This window comes from Kogia breviceps, chromosome 7, assembly GCF_026419965.1.
Source record: "Kogia breviceps isolate mKogBre1 chromosome 7, mKogBre1 haplotype 1, whole genome shotgun sequence".
Classification (NCBI taxonomy): Eukaryota; Metazoa; Chordata; class Mammalia; order Artiodactyla; family Physeteridae; genus Kogia; species Kogia breviceps.
In genome coordinates this window covers 44,111,628-44,132,043 of record NC_081316.1, presented here as the reverse complement: position 1 = coordinate 44,132,043, position 20,416 = coordinate 44,111,628, and the positions used below count along the sequence as shown (strand labels likewise).

The following is a 20,416-nucleotide window of genomic DNA, read 5'->3' as shown; positions in this document are numbered from 1 at the left end:
GAAGTGGATAGCATTGAATTTATTGGCCTTCAGTAAAGCAGCACCCACCTCTGGAACTTGGGTAATGTCAGTTTTCTCTGAAGCACTCAGGAAATATGGGGTAAAGATAGTTAATTGAACAAAATTCTCAGTACTTAATAGGAGCCAGACATTGGGAAACATATGCTGGGTAACAAAACAAGAAATATTCACTATTCATAAGCATTTCTTTCCAAGATTAGCTATCTTATTGCCACTTAAATGATGACATTTATTAAAATTCACCTGATTTGGCCATTTATTTCACTGTATTCATGTTTTTCTCCTCAGATATCTTGTGCTATTTCTGTGGCATATTTTATTTATTTAACCTTTCCTTTTTATTTTATTGACCTTGTAATCACCTATAAATCTTTTATCCAGCTACTCATGTGTTCTTCCCAGCCTTTTTTAAAATTAAATAAATAAATAAATTTGTTTTAAAAAAGAAGAAAAAAGAACTGAATGAAAAATGTAAGTAAAATCAAAGCCTCCTGACCTAAAGAGAAGATTTGAGCATACATAAAATACAAGCAGTATAATAGCTAATTTATAAGAAAAAAATGCTAAGGAATGCATGGTAAAAAGAAAAAAGATTAAATTGATGAAATGAAAGAACGTATCCCCACAGAAGAGAATGGTGGCCTCACATACCAATAATTCATGTATTTGAATAACATAAATGAACAACTTGGCAGAAGCAGTAAGTAAAGATATAACAAAACAAAAGTGGTTTGTGTTGAAGGAAGCTGGTTTACACATTATTTTCAAGGCAAATTAATGAAAATATACCAATACGTAGTCATACCCTAGTGGATACTGAACCAACAATAAGAGAAGAGTGTTACCATACTTGTAGGCTGAGGTGGGCAAGTAGAACATGAAATAATTATTGGAAAAATATATGAAATAGCATCTTGGGCTTACAAGTTATAAACCAGAACTATAGCTGCCATGCATTTTAATGTACCTATTAACCAATGATTTCTTTTTTATTTGTCTTATTTTATAATCTAGTTTGTACCAATCATTTATACCAAATGTAAGATATCAATAAATAAGCTTACACTGGGTGTTGCCAGAGGAGTTTTAAATTTTAAATAGCTCATTACATACTTTTAGTTAGCCAATTGGTCCTTATCTTGACCAAAACTCAGTACTAATATTTGAAGAACAATTTCCAAGTCTTTTCTTTCTAGCCATATACACTCTCCTCATCTAAGCTGTGAATACCATGGAGGATAAACTATAAAGACATATTTATTATAGATTCATTTACCTTGTGAAAAGCCTAAATCAACAGGAAGATGGAAGAACTAATCAACATTGCAATTGTCCCTTAAAAATTCTATCCCCCCAATTTTTATTATTCCCCAGTTAAGACTTATGTTTTACTGCATTTTCTGTTATTAGTACATGTGTCTTTGCATACCCAAAGCCACATTATTTTATTTTTGCAAGGAGTATTTTGATACCATATTGGAATGACAAGAAATTTAGATGAAAATTTCATAAATCTCATTTCATTATTAGACACCATTTCCAGTTAGCCATACCTTAACTTTTAAATGGTTTGCAAATCATTTATTGTGGGTAACAGTATATTATCACCTATAGAAAGTTAGTACTAACTGGCTAGAATCGGTTCAGCATCAACCTGACACCTGGTAATCATGAGATGTTCACCCCATCAGCAGAAATGCCCTTCCCCACTCAACTGAAGGTTCTGCCTCTTTTTTCTGGGTCTCAGACTACCCAGCTGCATAGCTGCCCCTGATGCCAAGGACCCTCTTGCTCCATCTTCCACACCTTCACCTCCCATCTCTTTGGACCCAAGCTGAAATTTTTCAGATGTTTAAACGTCCTTCAGTCCTTGGTCTTTCCCATACTGTTGCCACTGTCTGGAACAGCAAATTGTTCTTAACCTTGGTTGCACATTGGAATCACTGATGGAGCTTTTAAAAATCTCATCCAGACAGCCCTCAAGACAAATTAAATAATAATATCTGGAGGGTAAAGCACATGTATCAGTATTTATTCCCAGGTGAATCCATTGTGGAGCCAATATTGAGCACCCTCTCTTCATCCTGTCAACTCCTGATTCTCTTCCACATCTCTACTTCAGTAGCATTAGAGAAACTTTTCCTCACTTCTCAGATGAGGTTTGGTCTTCTGAAAGATGCTTTCACAGCTCCTGAATTTTTTTTACAGCACTTTGCATACTTGTAAGCTACTTGAGAGGAGGTATGGTGTCAATTTTGTTCACTAGTGTGTCTCCAGTTCCTAGAATGATAGGCAAACAATAAATATGAAATGATTGGTCCTGCTCCCTAGGACAAACCCATTGAAATCAGATTGCTGTTCATAATGAGACCAATATGGAAGCTACTGCCACATTGTAAATATGCACTTAAAGCTCTGAATGAGTGAAAAGAACAATGCAACACTTTTACAACCAATACTATAAGATGCAACTTTGTTCACAGTACTTAGGTCTAAATCTGCAGTTATGATCACTTGTAAACACACAAACTTGCTTAGTTCTCCACCCCTTTCTATGAATGGAACAGGTTTACCTCTCAGCCTATCTCCATCTCACACACACACACACACACACACACACACACACTCACACACACACACACAAGTCCACAACCACCAAATGAAGTGCTCTGGGTATAACTTGCAGTGGAATGCAGACCAAACCACCTAAGACTCAGAGAAAGATTTTTAAAAATTATTCTTAAGCCAGTTTAATATCTACCTAGCCAGTCCTTATTTTCTATTCCAGGTTAAACACTTTCTCAATGGTACGGACAGTAGAAATAACCACTACCTTCAAGAAAAGTCCTACCTGGACCTATGTTGTGTATAATGAAGTTCCCATAATAATTCAATAATAGCCCATTCTAGATTATTGAGTCCTTTATTTTATTTACTTATTTTTAAAAATTTATTTATTTATTAATTTATTTTGGCTGTGCTGGGTCTTTGTTGCTGTGTGCGGGCTTTCTCTAGTTGCTGTGAGCAGGGACTACTCTTCATTGCAGTGTGCGGGCTTCTCATTCTCATGGCTTCTCTTGTTGCAGAGCACAGACTCTAGGCATGCAGGCTTCAGTAGTTGTGGCACGTGGGCTCAGTAGTTGTGGCTTGTGGGCTCCAGAGCTTAGGCTCAGCAGTTGTGGCACACAGTCCTAGCCACTCCATGGCATGTGGGATCCTCCCAGGCCAGGGCTCAAACCTGTGTTCCTTGCATTGGCGGGCAGATTCTTAGCCACTGCACCACTAGGGAAGCCTGAATCCTTTAACTTTAACTTTGCATATAAAGAACACTACTGATTAAAGCAATGGATAATTTTATTTTCTTTACAGATTAGAATGAGTCTAGTATAAACATTAGCTTCATGTAACTTTGAATTGCACACACACACTCAAACATACAAATAAAATTGTGATATATTTTAGATCAGACATAATAATATTTGGAAAGAAAGTAGCAGAAAGACTAATGGGATATGAAATGGTCAAAATACAGGCAGATGCAAATCAGAACCTGGTATTTGCCCCAAGTGGGAGGAACAGAATATGATTAGAGATTTAAATTAATTTGGAAAGTTATGGTGTAGGATTTCATTTCCTTATTCCTTAATGATTTCTTAATAAAAATCACATTAACCAGAATGAGCCTTTTCTTTAATCAAATCTGAAAGTTTGTTTACTTTTGGATTCAAGTTAAAATTTAATTTTTAAGCCAGTTATTATAATTCTTAACTCTCAGAGTATCCAGTCCTAAATATCAGATGCTGAAGCATACCTTAATTATCTAATTAGTGCTACCACATAGCCTGACATATAGTAAATGTCTAATAAATATTATTGAATGATTTAATATTTAAACAAAATAAAATCCTTTCAATCAAATGGAAAAACAGTCAAAATTTTGTTTTATAAAAAAAGACATACTTGTTATTTATAAGAAAAAATAAATTTATTATAAAAAATATATCATTTACCTTTTAAAAGTTGATGACATACATAAAGAATGTCAAATATTATAGTTTGACTCACAAGATTAAAATAGTTTCATTTCAGTCTTACCATATTGTGTCAAGCTTCGATTTTTTTATATATTTGTCTGTACACTAATGAGTTATAAGTAATTTAAATTTTTTCAGCCTTGTTGAGGTATAATTGACAAATAAAATTATAAAATATTTGAAGTACACAACATGATCATTTGATGTATGTATACACTGTGAAATGATTACACCACCAAATTAATTAACAAATCCATCACCTCACATACTTCATATTTACTTTGTTTTGGTGAGAACATTTAAATTTTACTCTCTCAGCAACTTTCAATTATACAAGATAGACTTATCTGCTATAATTACCATGCTATAAGTAATTACACACCCCCAGCCCTTGGCAACTACTTTTCTGCTCTCTGTTTTTATTTAAATAGATTCCACACATAAGAGATACCATGTCGTGGTGTCTTTCTCTGGCTGGCTTATTTCATTTAGTCTTAAGGTTCATTCATGATGTTGCAAATACAGGATTACCTTCCGATTAAAGGATGAATAATATTTCACTGTATGTATATATACCATATATTGTTGATCCATTCATCTGATGACAGACACTTAGATTGTTTCCATATCTTAGCTATTGTGAATTATCTGTGATGAATATGAGAATACAGCTATCTCTTTGAGACAATAGTTTCATTACCATCGGATATGTTCCCAGAAGTGGAATTGATGGACCATGTGATAGTTCTAATCTCTTCAGAAACTTACATATGATTTTCCATAATGGCTGTACCAGTTTATTATATTCCCACCATTAGTGCACAAGAGTTCCCCTTTCCGCACATCCTTGCCAACACTTGTTATTTCCTGATTTTCTGATAATAGACATTCTGACAGATATAAGATGATATTTCATTATGGTTTTGATTTGCATTTCCCTAATACTTAGTGATGTTGTGCACTTTTTCATGTATCTGTTGGCCATCTGTATATCTTCTTTGGAAAAAATGTCTATTCAGTTATTCTGCCCATTTCTTAATTGGATTGTTTGTTTTCTTTTTGCTATTGAGTTATATGAGTTCTTTATATATTTTAGATATTAACTTCTTATCAGATGTATGATTTGCAAATATTTTCCCCCCTACAATAGGTTTCTTTTGTTTATGGTTTCTATTGCTGTGAAGAAGTTTTTAGTTTGATGCAGTCCTAGTTGTTGACTTTTGCTTTTGTTGCCTTTGCTTTTGGTGTAAATAAAATAAATAAATAAAAAGTGTCACCAAGACCCACATCAAGGAACTTATCACCAATATTTTCTTCTAGGGGCTTTATAGTTTCTAGTCTTACATTCAAGTCTTTAATCCTTTCTGAGTTCATTTTTGTATATGGTATAAGACAGTGGTCCAGATCTTTTCTTTGCATGTGACTGTCCAGTTTTTTTAGCACGGCTAATTGAAGAGACCCTCCTTTTCCCATTGTATATACTGTTCTGATTACCATAGCTTTGTAGTACAGTGTGAAATCAGGAAACACTTGTTCTTTCTCAAAATTACTTCAGCTATTCTGGATCTTTTGTGGTTCCATACAAATTTTAGAATTGTTTGTTCCATCTCTTTGAAAAATTCCATTAGAATTTAGATACAAGTTGCATTGAATGTGTAGGTTGCTTTAGGTTTTATGGATATTTTAACAATATTAATTCTTCCAATCCTTGAGCACATAAACTTTTTGAATTTATGTGTGTCTTCTTCAATTTCTTTCATCAATGTCATAATTTTCAGTGTACATGTCTTTCCTTGCTTAATTTTTTCCCTAGGTATTTTTTTCTTCTTGATGCAGTTATAAATGAGATTATTTTCTTAATTTCTCTTTATGATAGTTCATTGTCAGTGTATATAAATGCAACTGATTTTTGTATATTGATTTTATATCCTGCAACTTTACTGAATTTGTTTTTTAGTTCTAACAGTTTTTTGGTGGAGTTTTTAAGTTCTTCTAAATATAGTATTATGTTATTTACAAATAGTGATAGTTTTACATCTTCCTTTTTGATTTGCATGCCTTTTTTTTTCTTGCCAAATTGTTGTGGCTAAGACTTCCAATATTATATGGAATAAAAGTGGTGATAGTGGACATTTTTATCTTGCTGCTGATCTTAGAGGAAAAGTTTTTAGCTCTTTACCATTGAGTACAATGTTTCCTGTGGGTTTGTTATATATTGCATTTATTATACTGACAGATGTTCCCTTTAAATTACACTTTGTTGAGATTTTTATCATAAATCGTTGCTAAACGTTGTCAAGTGTTTCTTCTGCATCTATTGAGATGATCATGTGACTTTTATCTTCTGTTTTGTTAATGTGCTGTAACACATTTCTTGATTTGCAGATGTTGAACCATCCTTGTCCCTGGAGTTAATCCCACTTGATCATGTTGTATGATTATTTTAATGTATTATTGAATTTGTTTGTTAATATATTGTGGAGGAATTTTGCATCTAGTTCATCTGGGATACTGGTCTGTAATTTTCTTTGCTTGTAGTGTCTTTGTCTGGCTTTGGCATCAAAATAATGCTATCATCATAAAATGAGTTTGAAAGTGTTTCCTCCTTGTCTGATTTTTGGAACAGTTTGAGAAGAATTGGCAGTATTTCTTCTTTAAGTGTTTGGTAAAATTAACCAGTGAAGACTTATGGTCCTGAACTTTTGTTTCTTGGGAGTTTTTAAATTACTGATTAATATCCTTATTAGTTATCAATTTATTCAGATTTCTTATCCCTTCTTATTTAGTCTTGGTAGATTGCATGTTTCTAGGAATTTATGTGTTTTGTCTAGGCTGTCCAACCTAAAATTGTTCTTGGTATTCTTTTTTGATCCTTTGTATTGTGGGTGATGTCTTCTGTTTAATTCCTAATTTTATTTGAGTCTTCTCTTTTTTCTTTCTTGGTAAATTTTCCTGAAGTTTTCTTTATTTTGTTTATTTTTTTAAAGGTTCTAGTTTCATTGATCTTTTCTATTTTTTTAGTCTCTATTTCATTTAATATACTCTGATCTTTTTTTTTTTTTTTTTTTTTTTTTTTTTTTTTTGCGGTACGCGGGCCTCTCACTGTTGTGGCCTCTCCCATTGCGGAGCACAGGCTCCAGACGCGCAGGCTCAGCAGCCATGGATCACGGGCCCAGCTGCTCCACAGTATGTGGGATCTTCCCGGACCGGGGCACGAACCCGCATCCCCTGCATCGGCAGGCGGATTCTCAACCACTGCGCCACCAGGGAAGCCCTCTGATCTTTATTATTTACTTTCTACTACTAAATCTAGGCTTAGTTTGTTCCTTGTTTTCTAGTTCTTTGAGGTGTAAACAGATTTTTTTTATTTGGATTTTTCCATTTTCTTAATGCAGGTGTTTATGCTATGCACTTTTTTCTTAGAAGTGATTTTTCTGTGTACCATTAGTTTTGTTATCTTGTATTTTTATTTTCATTTGCCTCAAGATTTGTTTTAGTTTATCTTTTGATTTCTTCTTTTGTTCATTCATTGTTCAGGAGCATGTTGTCTATTCTTCACATATTTGTGAATTTTCCAGTTTTCTTCTTGTAATTGATTTCTAGTTTCATAGTATTGTGGTTAGAAAATATGCTTGATATAACTTCAATCATCTTAAATTTATTAAGACTAACAAGTGGCCTAACATATGATCTACCCTGAAGAATGTTCCCTATGTGCTTGAGAAGAATGTGTATTTTGCTGCTGCCAGATGGAATGTTCTCTATACAATGGGTAAAGCCATCTGGTCTAATCTGTAACTTAAGTCCAATGTTTCCATATTGATTTTCTGTCTGGATGATCTATCCACTTTTGAAAGTGGGGTATTGAAGTCCCTCCTATTATTATATTGTCTATATCTCCCTTCATATCTGTTAATATTTGCTTTAAATATATAGGTGCTCCTGTGTTGGGTACATAAATATTACAAATGTTTTATCTTCTTCTCAACCCCTTCATCATTATGTGATTCCCTTTGTCTGTCATTACAGTCTTTGTTTTAAAGTATATTTTTTTCTAATCTAAATATTACTACCCTAGCTTTCTTTTCATTTTCATATTTATGCAATATCTTTTTCCATCTTTTCACTTTCAATCTGTGTGTGTCTTTGGATCCAAAGTGAGGGAGCATATTGATGGATGGTAAGTTTTCTAATCCATTCAGCCCCCCTGTGTCTTTTGATTGGAACACTCAATCCATTTACATTTAAAGCAATTACTGATAGATATGTACTTATTGCCATCTAAAAAATTATTTTTTGATTATTTTTGTAGTTCTTCTCTGTCCTTCCTTTTCTTTTAGACTTTTTCATTATGGTTTGATTTTCTTTAGTGTTATGTTTATCTTTCTCTTTAATTGCTGTGTATATATTGTAGATTTTTGATTTGTGGTTACTATGCAGTTTATTTATATTGACCAATATATATAGCTGTTTATTTTAGGCTAATAGTCACTTAAGTTCAAATGCATTCTAAAAGCACTACATTTTTATACCCCTTCCCACATTTTATGTTTCTGATGTCATATTTTGCATCTTTTCAATTTGTGTACCTATTAAATGCTTATTATAGTGATACTTGGATTTAAGATTTTTGTCTTTTAACCTTCATACTTCCTTTTTAAGTGATTGATCCTTTACAATGTATTTGCCTTTACAAGTGACATTTTTTCTGCCATGTATTTTCTTATTTCTAGTTATGACCTTTTCTTTTATGCTTAAAGAAGACTCTTTAACATTTCTGTTAAGTCTGGTTTAGTGATAATAAACTCTTAGTTTTTGCTTATCTGGGAAACTGTTTATCTCTCCTTCAATTCTGAATGATAACATTGCCAGGTAGAGGAGGTTTTTTAAGGCTTTTAAGGCTTTTCCTTTTAGATCTTTAAATATATCATGGAATTTCCTTATGACCTTTAAAGTTTCTGCTGAAAACTCAAATTAATAGCCTTATGGGGGTTTCTTTGTATGTGACATTTTTTTTTCTCTTGATGCCTTTAAAATTCTCTTTAACTTGTGCCATTTTAATTATGATATTATGATATTTCTGTGTGTGAATCTCTTTGGGTTTATTTTTTGGGGGAAATTTTTGTGCTTCCTGGACCTGGATATATGTTTCCTGCCCCATGTTAGGAAAGTTTTCAGCCATTATTTCTTTAAATAATTTGTCTGCTCCTTTCTCTCTTTTGTCCTTTTGAGACCCCTAATAATGAGAATGTTAGTACACTTTATGTTAGTAAGTAAGAAGTCCCTTAAAGTGTTCTCATTTTTTAAAAATTCTTTTTTATTTTTTTGGTTCTGATTGAGTGATTTCCACTACTTTGACTTGCAGGTTGCTTATGCATTCTTCTGGATCATCTAATCTGCTGTTAATTCTCTCTAGTGTGTTTTTCATCTTAGGTTATTGCATTCTTCAGCTCTTCTTCATTCTTTTTTTAAATTTTCTATCTCTTTGTTGAAAGTCTCATTGTGTCTCTCCATTCTTCTCCTGAGTTCCATTAGCCTCTTTACAACTGTCACTTTAAATTCTTCATGTGGAAAATTACCTTTCTCTATTTCATTAGGTTTTTATTTTGTTTTGTTTTGCTTTGTTTTTGTTTTTCCTGCTGAATCATTTTGTTCTTTCATTTGGAACAGATTCCTCTGTCTTTTCATTTTGTTTGAATTCCTTTGTTTGTTTCTATGAATTAAGTTTCTCTTAATTAACAGTTGCTTCTCCTGACTTGAAGACTTGGCTTTACATGGGAGTGTCTCCTAGGTAGATTATGTGTTCTGCTTGGCTTTTGCAGGCCATCTGGGTCTGGAGCGGGTATAATCCAGGGCCTTCCTGGGGTGCACTGGCTCTAACCAGGCCACCTTGCTGGAGTGACTGGAGCTGGAGTGGACACAGGCTGGGGCTTTCCCAACATGTCCCAAGATAAAGGAAAATTTGTTAATGGAATGATCACTCCATATCTAATTTTACAGACAAAACAACAGAACACACCTAATCAATAAAAAGTAGAAGAGGGATAGTTATATTAAATTTATTATAAAACAATAGCACTTATTGAACATTGACTTCAAGCAACACATAGAAATAAGAAGATGAAGATGAGTAAGACTGGGGAAGACACATGTGCAAAATAGAAGTGACACCCAATTTCAGTGGTTTAAATAAGTTGCTATAGAAATCTAGAATAAAATAATAAATTCTTCCTGGATAATTTAAGAAAAGCCTTGTCAAAGAGGAACATTCAAGCTATGTGTTGAAAGAATAGCAGGAATTGCCCAGTAATAAAAATCTCCAACTGGAAGGAAAATCCAATGAGAAGTTATAGAAATAATAAAGGTACAGACTCATGAACATGGAAATGTGAGAAGTTTGATGTTGCAGAAGTATACTTCAAGAGGTGTGGAAGAAGACATATGTTTGACCGTAGGCATGTATTGGAGTAGAAGCCAGTGGGCTGCTGGTTAACTAAAGAGTGATTTTCTTCTGGTTGTCCTTTTCTGTCATTTACCCTTTTTTTGTTGTTCCTTTTACTGGTTTCTCTTCCTCCATTTTATATGTGCCTTAAATTTTGGGATTCCCTTGAATTCCTTTTTTAATAGAGCTGAAGGGAAGTATAGAAAATTCTATAGTACATTTATGTGAATTGTGCATGCATTGTACTTAAAAACAAAACAATGTGGGAAAAAATCTGAATACTTTCAGAAACTATCATGATTTGATGGTTCCCACACAGTAAATTGTAGAATAAAATACAGAAAACAAGGTAAATAGCCTATAGATACCCATCAAACTGTTTAATTAGCATGAGAATAGAATGATTAAAAATTAAAATTACTTATGAAAGTTCTCAAGCAAATTCTCATTTCTGTTTCTTTCTTAACAAGTCTTTAATTAGCTGAAATTACATTAAGGAAGTTTCATGCCTTCTATATCTTTGCCAGCATACAAAATACCCTTTTTATTCACGAACGATGGGGGTAAATGGATAATGAAATATATTCCTCGAGAGAAAGGGAAATTGTAGTCAATTTAGTATTATTGAATTTCAACTTGTGTATATCTTTGGCTGAGCAAAATTAAACTCAGCAGCAAGCAAGGAAAAATATGGTTAGAAATATTTGATGTTATGTTTGTTTTTCATAATTTCACTGCTAAATACTTTAAAAGAAGTATAAAAACTATTTTATTATAAAGATTTAATGTATCTTTGTAATACTAGAATAAACAAAGCAATTACCTATGATTCACATTAAAATTGTCATCCTTGAAAATATAAAATAAGCACTAAGCTAAAATTGTACAATAACCATCTTTCTACTATTCCAGAATCAAAGTAGATGCTAGCTTTCTCATGGTTTATGAGAAACTGTGATATAAGATAATTTTCAAACCAGTGATTATTTTGTGCTTATTCTTAAAAATAAGCACACCAGAACAGATCAAACCTTTCTAAAATATAATAGAAGGAGGAACTAAAAAGATGTTGTGAAACATCTAAAGGACTTACAATCCTTAAAGTAATTTTTGTTTCTAAATAAAATATGATAAATCTGATAGTCCAGGTGAGTATGACTCTTTGTCAGTTTTACAAAGGCAGTAAATATCCAGTAATGCCATTTATAGTTGTGGCTGTGAAACCACAACCTGCTTTTATAAACCTCAATCAGTCAGTATTCTTAAAATTCTACAAATGTTAATAAAGCAATGTTTCCCTTTGGAATTAAGAAAAGTATAATATATTTAAAATTAACTAGGGGCAAAAGAAGTTACTCTTACTATAAGATGAAGGTATATATAAACCCAAAGTATAAACAGCAAAACAATAAAAATTGTGAAAATATTTTAATGGAAGAAAGCATTTTCAAGGAAGCTGCTTCTGTCATAAGTTAGATGCATATTTAAGGCTGCTATAGAAAAATAGTCCAACACTAGAAGGATAAGGCATATTTCATATTTTAATTTAATAATGGGAAAAGGATAAAATAATAGTTAACTATAAGGAATGTGATGTCACCGTTTGGCACTTTAACATGAATAAACGCCTGTGGTATATAAAAGGAGAAGGAAAAAGAGAACCAGTATCTATTTAGTGCCACCAACATTCCAGGCATTTACAAGGTCTCTTACCTACATTATCTCATTTACCATGAACCCTTTCACTTAGATGTTGTCATTCCAACTTTATAGATGAGAAAACTGAGCATCTAAAAATGTTTGACAGCTTGCCTAAAATCTAATAGCCAGGAAGATGCAAAGTCAATATTTTTCCCTAGAACTCTGATGCCAAAGGCCAGACTCTGTTAGATTTTGACAGTTTCTTCATCTTTCCTAGTTGTTGATGACCATGACAGTTTGAGAAGTATTGGTTGAGTGTTTCATAGAACATCGCTGAATTGAAATCTGTCTGATTTTTTTTTTTTTTCATGATGAGAATGGGGTTATAGCTTTTAGGGAGGGAGATCATAGAAGTGACGTATAATTCTCAACAACCACATCATATCAAGAATGCATTATATCAACATGACTTACTACAGTTGATGTTGACCTTCATCAATTTCTCCATCTATAAAGTTACTCATTTTTCCCTTTTCATTTTGTACTCGTAAGAAGAAGGTCATTATGCACAGTCTACACTTAAGGAGTGGCCAGTTATGAGCATATCTACATAAATTTTTGTAATTATCCTGCACAAATTTTGAACATGGCAATGTGTTATTTCAATCATCTAAATATATATTTATTACATATATTATATATCATTCTTATTTGTTGAAATAATATAGTTGATATTTTCAGTAATTCTCACTACTTTATACAGAAATAACTTAATTATTATCTTCAAATGGCTCTGAGATAAATGTTATTACTCCGATCAGATTATTTTTTAAATGTAGGAGTTAAGTTAGTCTATAATCAGACAAAGTAAATCATGAATTATATATATATATATATCAGTATATACACACACATATGGTTTTATTTTATATAGAGAGTTGGACATGAGGAAGGATAAAACATCTTTGAAGGTTGGAAGATTGGGTAGAACAAGGACAGGAAAGTAGTATAGTAACAGTTAAAATGACAGGAGTGAACTCAATTAATTGCTTGGAAAGACCATTGCAGCCGTCAGGTGTGGATTATATTTCACTAGTATAACAAAATGACCTAACAAGAAAACCAGAAATATAAGTTAATTTGTAAGAATAATGCTGCTACTTCATAGGAGAAAAAAGAAGTGACATTGGGAAAGCCTAATAAATTGTGTTTAAGAAGGAAAGTTAACTATTATTTATTGAGCACTTACAATATTCCAAGCCCTGAGCTTGGTGCTTTCACATGTCATTTCCATGGAACTCTCAAGAAAATAATTTCATGTAATATTTTTTTTTATGGTGAAGGAGGCTTATTCACTTGGTCATTTATTAAGTTCCTAGGAGTTTTAAGATGTTTTGCTAGGACTATCACAATTAATAAAGTTCTATCCTTTCTCAAGGCCTAGTTTACAGAACATATTTATAAGCTGATAATAACAAAATAAGGTGATAAATGTCTTGATATAATCACATATATATTGGTTATATTGATTATGGAAGAAGTATTAAACCCTCTTTTGGTTGTATCTTAGAGTTTCCTATCTAGAAACTCTAAAATTTAAATTTATTCCACAAAACATGTGGCCTTGTTTTATTTGTTTAACTTGTAAAAACATGGGAAGTCCCTTTAGATTTTACAGAAGAACTGGCACAGTTAATACAATAGGTGAGAACAATGCCAAGCATCAACTTGTAGAAGTGAAGTGAATATATCATCTCCTTTCTTCATGAACGGCCAGAAGGCTAAATCAATACTGCTAATATACTAGATGCCTTGATGTGAGTCTTAACTACGGAACCAAAGGCTTCTAAACATAATATATAAATATTTTTTCTTGATGATTAAAGGAAAGAGATCCAAAATGAGAAAAAGAGAGAGAGAGAGAAAGAAAGAGAGGAGAGAGAACTAAACAGCTGTAAATTTCTCCAGAAGGTACTACTCAAATCCCCCTTAATTTTCCCTGAGCAATAATCAGCAAACTTCTCATCAGAAGGAATTTTAAATGGTTTGCTGCTTTGCAAAATGTGGCATGAGTGATATGTACATTACTTGCATAATTGGTTCTGTGCCTACATATGGCACATGCTATTTTGGAAATGTACCGCCTCTGTGTCCATTATGGCTATTGAGCACTCTCTTCCCTGATAATCATTTATAGTTAGTCGTCACAGTTTATTATTAGAAAAGTAATGAATCAGCAGTTTTATGCACTCTCCTTTAACAACCTAATCTCAGAAGTTTCCAAACCACAGTAATAGTAATAGAAAGCAAGCAGATTGCCCAAAGTTATTTCTGGATGTTGGGCTGTACATTTTTCAGAGATTACCTAAACTTTAGTGAATCTTCTCTTTCATTGTCCTTAATGAATTCTACTATTACTCTCAAAGTGAACAGTTTGGTTTATATAATAACACGTTAAACTTTCAATAAGTCTATATTGATAATATAAATTTACTTCTACATGTTCTCTAATTTTTACATAGCTGGATTTTTCCCCAAACTGATGAGATATACACAATATATAGTTATAATTTTCAGTTGGAGAAACTGAAGAACAGATAAGTAGGAAAAGAGGGGTATCTTCTTTCACTACAGTTCTCAGACTTTTGTGTGCCTTGGAGGTGAGGCTCAGAAGTACCACCCAGGAGACCAATTTTATTTGAATGTTTCTATTTCAAATTACACTTATTTCTATAGTTTAGGGGCCAAGGAATTTGAATGTTTGCCTCTACTACTTTGTATCAATAGATCCTTAGACAAAAATTTTAAGCAGTAAACAGTATACAAATCACTATGCTAAGCACAACAATCATATTGTAAACCTATGCAATACCAGTTTTATATCTTTGATATAGTTCATTTATAAAAAACCTTTAGACTCTACTGTATCAGGGGAATAGAGAACACACACACTCCTGTTTTGAATGTTGCAAAAGACATTTCTCTCCCAAGTATGGGGAGACTGGTCTGATCTCTGGTCAGACTAGATGTGTTACTTTGTATTACTTTGACATCTTAGGAGGTATACCATCATAATGACAAATTGTTGGAGAAATGAGACTATTAAACATTATAATTTGGAGTTCTTTCTAGTTATTTTATGTGTCTCATAAATATATAACGTTTTCCTATTTGATTTTTATATAAGAGAAAGGCACTATTTGAACCTTCTTAGGAAGGCAAAACTCCAAAAAGTTCTCAGACTTCTCAGAACATTGCAATATAATTCTAAGTAAGGCATTTTCCTATACACTGGTGAGGGACAGGAGGAAAATAAAGATAGATGGACAGTTTCAGACCTCAAAATGCCATGCAACATTTATGAAATATGTTCTGTACACCAGGAACAACTACTATACAATTCTAGAGAATAGATAGAATGCTCTTATCTTCAAGTAAACTATAGATAGTTTCCAATAAACCTTCATCCTACTAGCTAATTATGAAGACTGCTTTTAAAGAATGAATAATATTTAGGACTGTAATCAATTTCATAATTTCATAATTTCATCATCACTCCCATCTGCATTACCATCATCATCTAACGTGTTATATGCAGTACTGTGTGCCAGCTACCATGCTAAAAGTCATTTATATTTTATTTCATCTAATCCATCTTTTCTGTGAAATAGATGTTACTGTAATCCCATTTGACAGAGGAGGAAACTGAGCCTTGAAGAAGTCATATAAAATTCCCAAGATCACCATATCAGTCAGTATGGACACAATGCTGGCCGTTAGTACATCATACTGCATTCTCTATCAATTTTTCCTTCACAGAATAATTCATATTATGGAATTGTTTTAACTCATAAGTTAGAGTGTATTATTGTTGCCCTTTTCTGTAAATGAATCAACATGTTTAAATTTGAATAGAAGATTAGCAATGAGTAATCAGAAAGGGATGAATATAACTAATTTAATTGTTTTAAATTCCTAAAGTAAATCAGCAAGCAGACATCAACAACCAATTGCACATTTGACCTTATGACTTATATTATACTTTATTATAAACTGCAGTAGCAGATGGGTGCCAAGACTGATGACATAGCTTCTCTCTTTGTACTTCTTGTTAACCTTTTATTTCACTGGTCTTTAAAGTGAGAACTCAGAAGTCAGGGAAACATCTGCCTCTGCTGTTTCTCTAGAGGCAAATTAATCTACATCAAAGCATCCTGGAGAAAATATTTAGAGTCAAATATTAATGAGGAAGGTATAACTTCATACAATGATTAATGCACAGCAGAAAACCAACCCCAAAGCAAGAGACTTAATCACAAATATCCTGGTATGACAAAGAGTAACTGATAATGTGACAAGTTATCACTGTGGCATTCAGCAAGGATAAAATATCAGTATTCCTATTTTGAAGTCTTTTTTTTTTCTCATGACTTTATTGTACTGACAATTAAATCTATATATAATCCATAACTGTCTTATAAAATGTTTGTAAAGTTGATAAAAGCAATACAGTAAGAAGCTTCTCCATCTGCAATGAAAAATACTTGTATTTATAATCTCAAGTAGTCTGCTACAGCCAATTTTTCTGTTTAAATTGATTTTTGGCTATGCATAAATTAAATGTCAACACATCTCTCACAAATCTACTTATGGGCAGCCAAAAACCAGGCTGTTGAGCTAGAAAACAAATTTAATACAAATAACTGGATCTTATGTTTACTCAACAAATAGATACAAAAGAAAAGGAGCTTTAGTGATCCCAAGTATGTCCGTGTTAATTAGTTGATTTGTGAAGAGAAATTCTGCCTATTTCCCTCCTCCCATCATGGACCAGGAAAGCTGTTATAGATTAACTTTCTGTCCAGCTATGTCTTATAATGCATTAGCTCCAGCAGAACACACATAAAAAGAATAATTAAAGTACTCATTTATAGTGTAGTATCGGTGTCACTGTGTGAATATATTCAATTTAACTTGACAGACCATTCCCTCTAGAAAAGTTTCAACTGAGTGATGCAGGTGATGCTATTCTTCTACCCCCACTAAAAGAGAGAGAAATGGTGTGTGTGTGTTGTGTGTGTGTGTGTTGTGTGTGTGTGTGTGTATGCATATTTAATGAGTACCTATTGAGTGCCAGAGACTCTTCTAAGCACTGTGACTTGGAGATACAGTAGAAAAGAAAACAAAATTCTTAACTTTTGAAGAAGTCCATCAATGAACAAACATATAGAGTAAGTCATGGAGTAGATAAGTGCTAGGAAGAAAAATAGAGCAGGGTAAAGAGGGTGGGTAGTGGTAGAAGTGTGGGAGGAGTATTTTGAGAGATTCTCTTCGTTAAGGTGACATTTTTGAAGTTTGGGAGGAAATTGGGAGTGTGGATATCTGGGGAAAAGTGTTACAATCAGAGAGAGGAAAGCCCACAACCATGAGACTAAACTTGATGTTCTCAAGGAATGGCAAGGAAGCTTTTGTGTTTGGAGTGGAATGACAGAGGAGAGAATGGTAGGCAATCAAAGATATACCAGGTTAAGAATATTTAATTTTATTTTAACAGAGAAAGAAAGCTATTAGAAGATGGTATTGTCAGTGGTTTTTAAATTGCTTTTGGTTCAATATTATAAATTGTTACTTATATTATTTTTTGAAAAAACTCAAATAAAATGGACAACTCAATACTGTAATTCCCAAAATATTTGCTGTCATGCATTGTGTCAACAAGGCATCTGAAAAGATAAATTCTGTGATACCTGGCACCACTGATAAGTTAACCTATTAACACATTGTTGTATAAGATTATTGTCAGATTCCCATTATTGTCAGTTTACAATTTTTCAACACTTTAGGATGGTAGAGGGACACCAAAGGAATATTATGAAGTAAGAAACTGAGATCCATAGAAGTTGAGTGACTTGCCCACACTGAAAAAGTCAACTAATTCTGCTCTTTGGTTTTTGTCAATAGTGTTTATTCCTTTTTAAAAACTTAAGTCTTTGAAATAAAATCAGACAATACAGAGCATAACAGACAATGGCATGCTGGAGCCAGTGCATATATGATTTCACAATTTTGTGCACCTCTTTTCCCCACTCCAGGTTCAATGACACCACACTGGCAGCTTGAAATCAGCCACAGTGGGAGTATTTATACCATGGAGACTGGCAAATGCTATTATACAAATCAGGACTCTATTTATTTTTCTTTTTTGGAGAACCTAATTACCATTCACATTTTCATGAAAATGGAACATTTTAATATTAGTCTTATATTGAAATTGCTACATTTTATTGAAAATATGTGCTTTGAGAGGTTAAATTCCAAGAGACAGAGCTGATCTAGTCATCTATATATCCACCCTAGAATCTAACAAGTGTGTGTTGACTCTAAACACTATTACTTTAATGGAGAAATTTCTGATAAATTATCTTTTAAAATATTATTTTTTTAAATTACAGCATCTTCAATTAAAAATAGTTAGGTCTAATGCGTCAAATAGCAGTTTGATTATATTTTATGTTTCTATTTTTTTTCAGGGAGTCATTTTTATATTAGGTAGCCTTGGTCTAATTTTAGAGTGGTTATATGCGAAGTGATTAAACACATTCATGGGTTGACAGGCAAAGCTTGAGTTGTTGAAACTGCAGATTATTAAAACACATTTTTTACTAGCCAATGACTATAACTAGAGTAGAACTCCTAAGTGTACAATAATGACATGAGCAAATATGTCAATATATAGTTATTATCTAAGAAAACATTATCAACAATATAAATACAGTCGAGTTAACATTAATTTTAAGTTTTTCCTGGAAATGCAGAAAAGGTATTTCATTAAGGGTTAAGTTTTATTTTATTTGTAAATGAGTCTAATACTCTATTGTTCCTGTTGAGTTGAGGTACTCAATTGTTCCCACTGTTTTATATTATTTTATTATTATCTAGGAAGATATAATGTTAGTTTAAGAATCTAAATTATATTCAATTATAAATACTCTAAAGACAGAGACTCACTTTCCCTTCTTTTGCAAATTCATAGTGCCAAAGGGGAGTAGTTTTGTTTGTTTGTTTGTTTTGTGGTACGCGGGCCTCTCATTGATGTGGCCTCTCCCGTTTCCCATTGCGGGGCACAGGCTCCGGACACACAGGCTCAGTGGCCATGGCTCACGGGTCCAGTTGCTCCGCGGCATGTGGGATCTTCCCAGACCGGGGCACGAACCCGTGTCCCCTGTATCGGCAGGTGGATTCTCAACCACTGCGCTACCAGGGAAGCCCCAAAGGGGAGTTTTAATTTATTACTTTTAGTCTTCAACAAACACAAATTGTAAATCATGTTCTTTGAATACTAAAATCATGACTAGGTATTGTTACATTTAATAGACTTTCTTATTCTTATTTTGGTGAGACGAAGCACTCAACTGGATAGGATGAGATGTATTTCATTATGGTATCATCAGAAAACCTTTGTATTAAAACAGATCTCTGAGAGTTACTTTTGTAAACTTTACATTATGCTGATATGGGCAATGGTTTTATAGATTTATGAAAAAGTAGCCTTGGTCACAGAAATAATTTAAAGATTAAAGTATTCAGGGTCTTTGAAATATCTGATGCCCTGCTTTTATATTTCTGCTGGTTACAATACTTTTAGAAAAGTCAATCTTGCAAAGGTTAATCCAAGATTATATATGCAATTTCTTCATGAGTTCAACCAGAATATTAGGGAAGAACAAAGAAAGAAGCTATTGGAATGAACAAATTGCTCAAAATAAATAGTTTGTAGTTTCTGAGTGAAAGGAAAAAATATTAAAGTACCAATCTGGAAACTACTTTAAAAAAAGATGTGGAGCTAGTCTTACTCTATGTGGATAGGAATTGTGGGAAGAGTGGTTTTGGTTTGCTTGCTTGCTTGTTTGTTTAACTAGCTCCAAAGGCAAGAAAAGACAGTAAGTATCAAGTTGACATCAAGCCATTAAATACCTAGAAAGATCAGTTGTGTTAAAAGCTCAGATATGATGACTGAAGGGGTGATTCATACTGCAAAGGTTTAATCAGAATAATGGAGATTATTTACATGTCTCCAGTTCCTCACATGGTAGCAAAAAAGTCATTATGAAAGATTTTCTAAATAGTCCCTTTTTCTTCTCCTCATGACTGCCTAAAATATAGCTCTTAAAATGCATGCCAGAAGGGTTTGCACTAGGATCTTTTAGGTTTGAAGGAAGAGACATATGCCAGCAGTCCTAAGGAAGGATGCAATAACTTTTTTTCCTGGTATTCAACT

The 20,416-nt window shown here is 33.0% G+C and overlaps 1 protein-coding gene across 4 annotated transcripts in view; it reads left to right on the top strand.

Moving 5' to 3' along the window:
• Positions 1 to 20,416, top strand: part of CNTN5 (contactin 5) — a 1,356,013-nt gene that overhangs the window by 400,516 nt on the left and 935,081 nt on the right. The gene's annotated exons all lie outside the window — the stretch shown is intronic.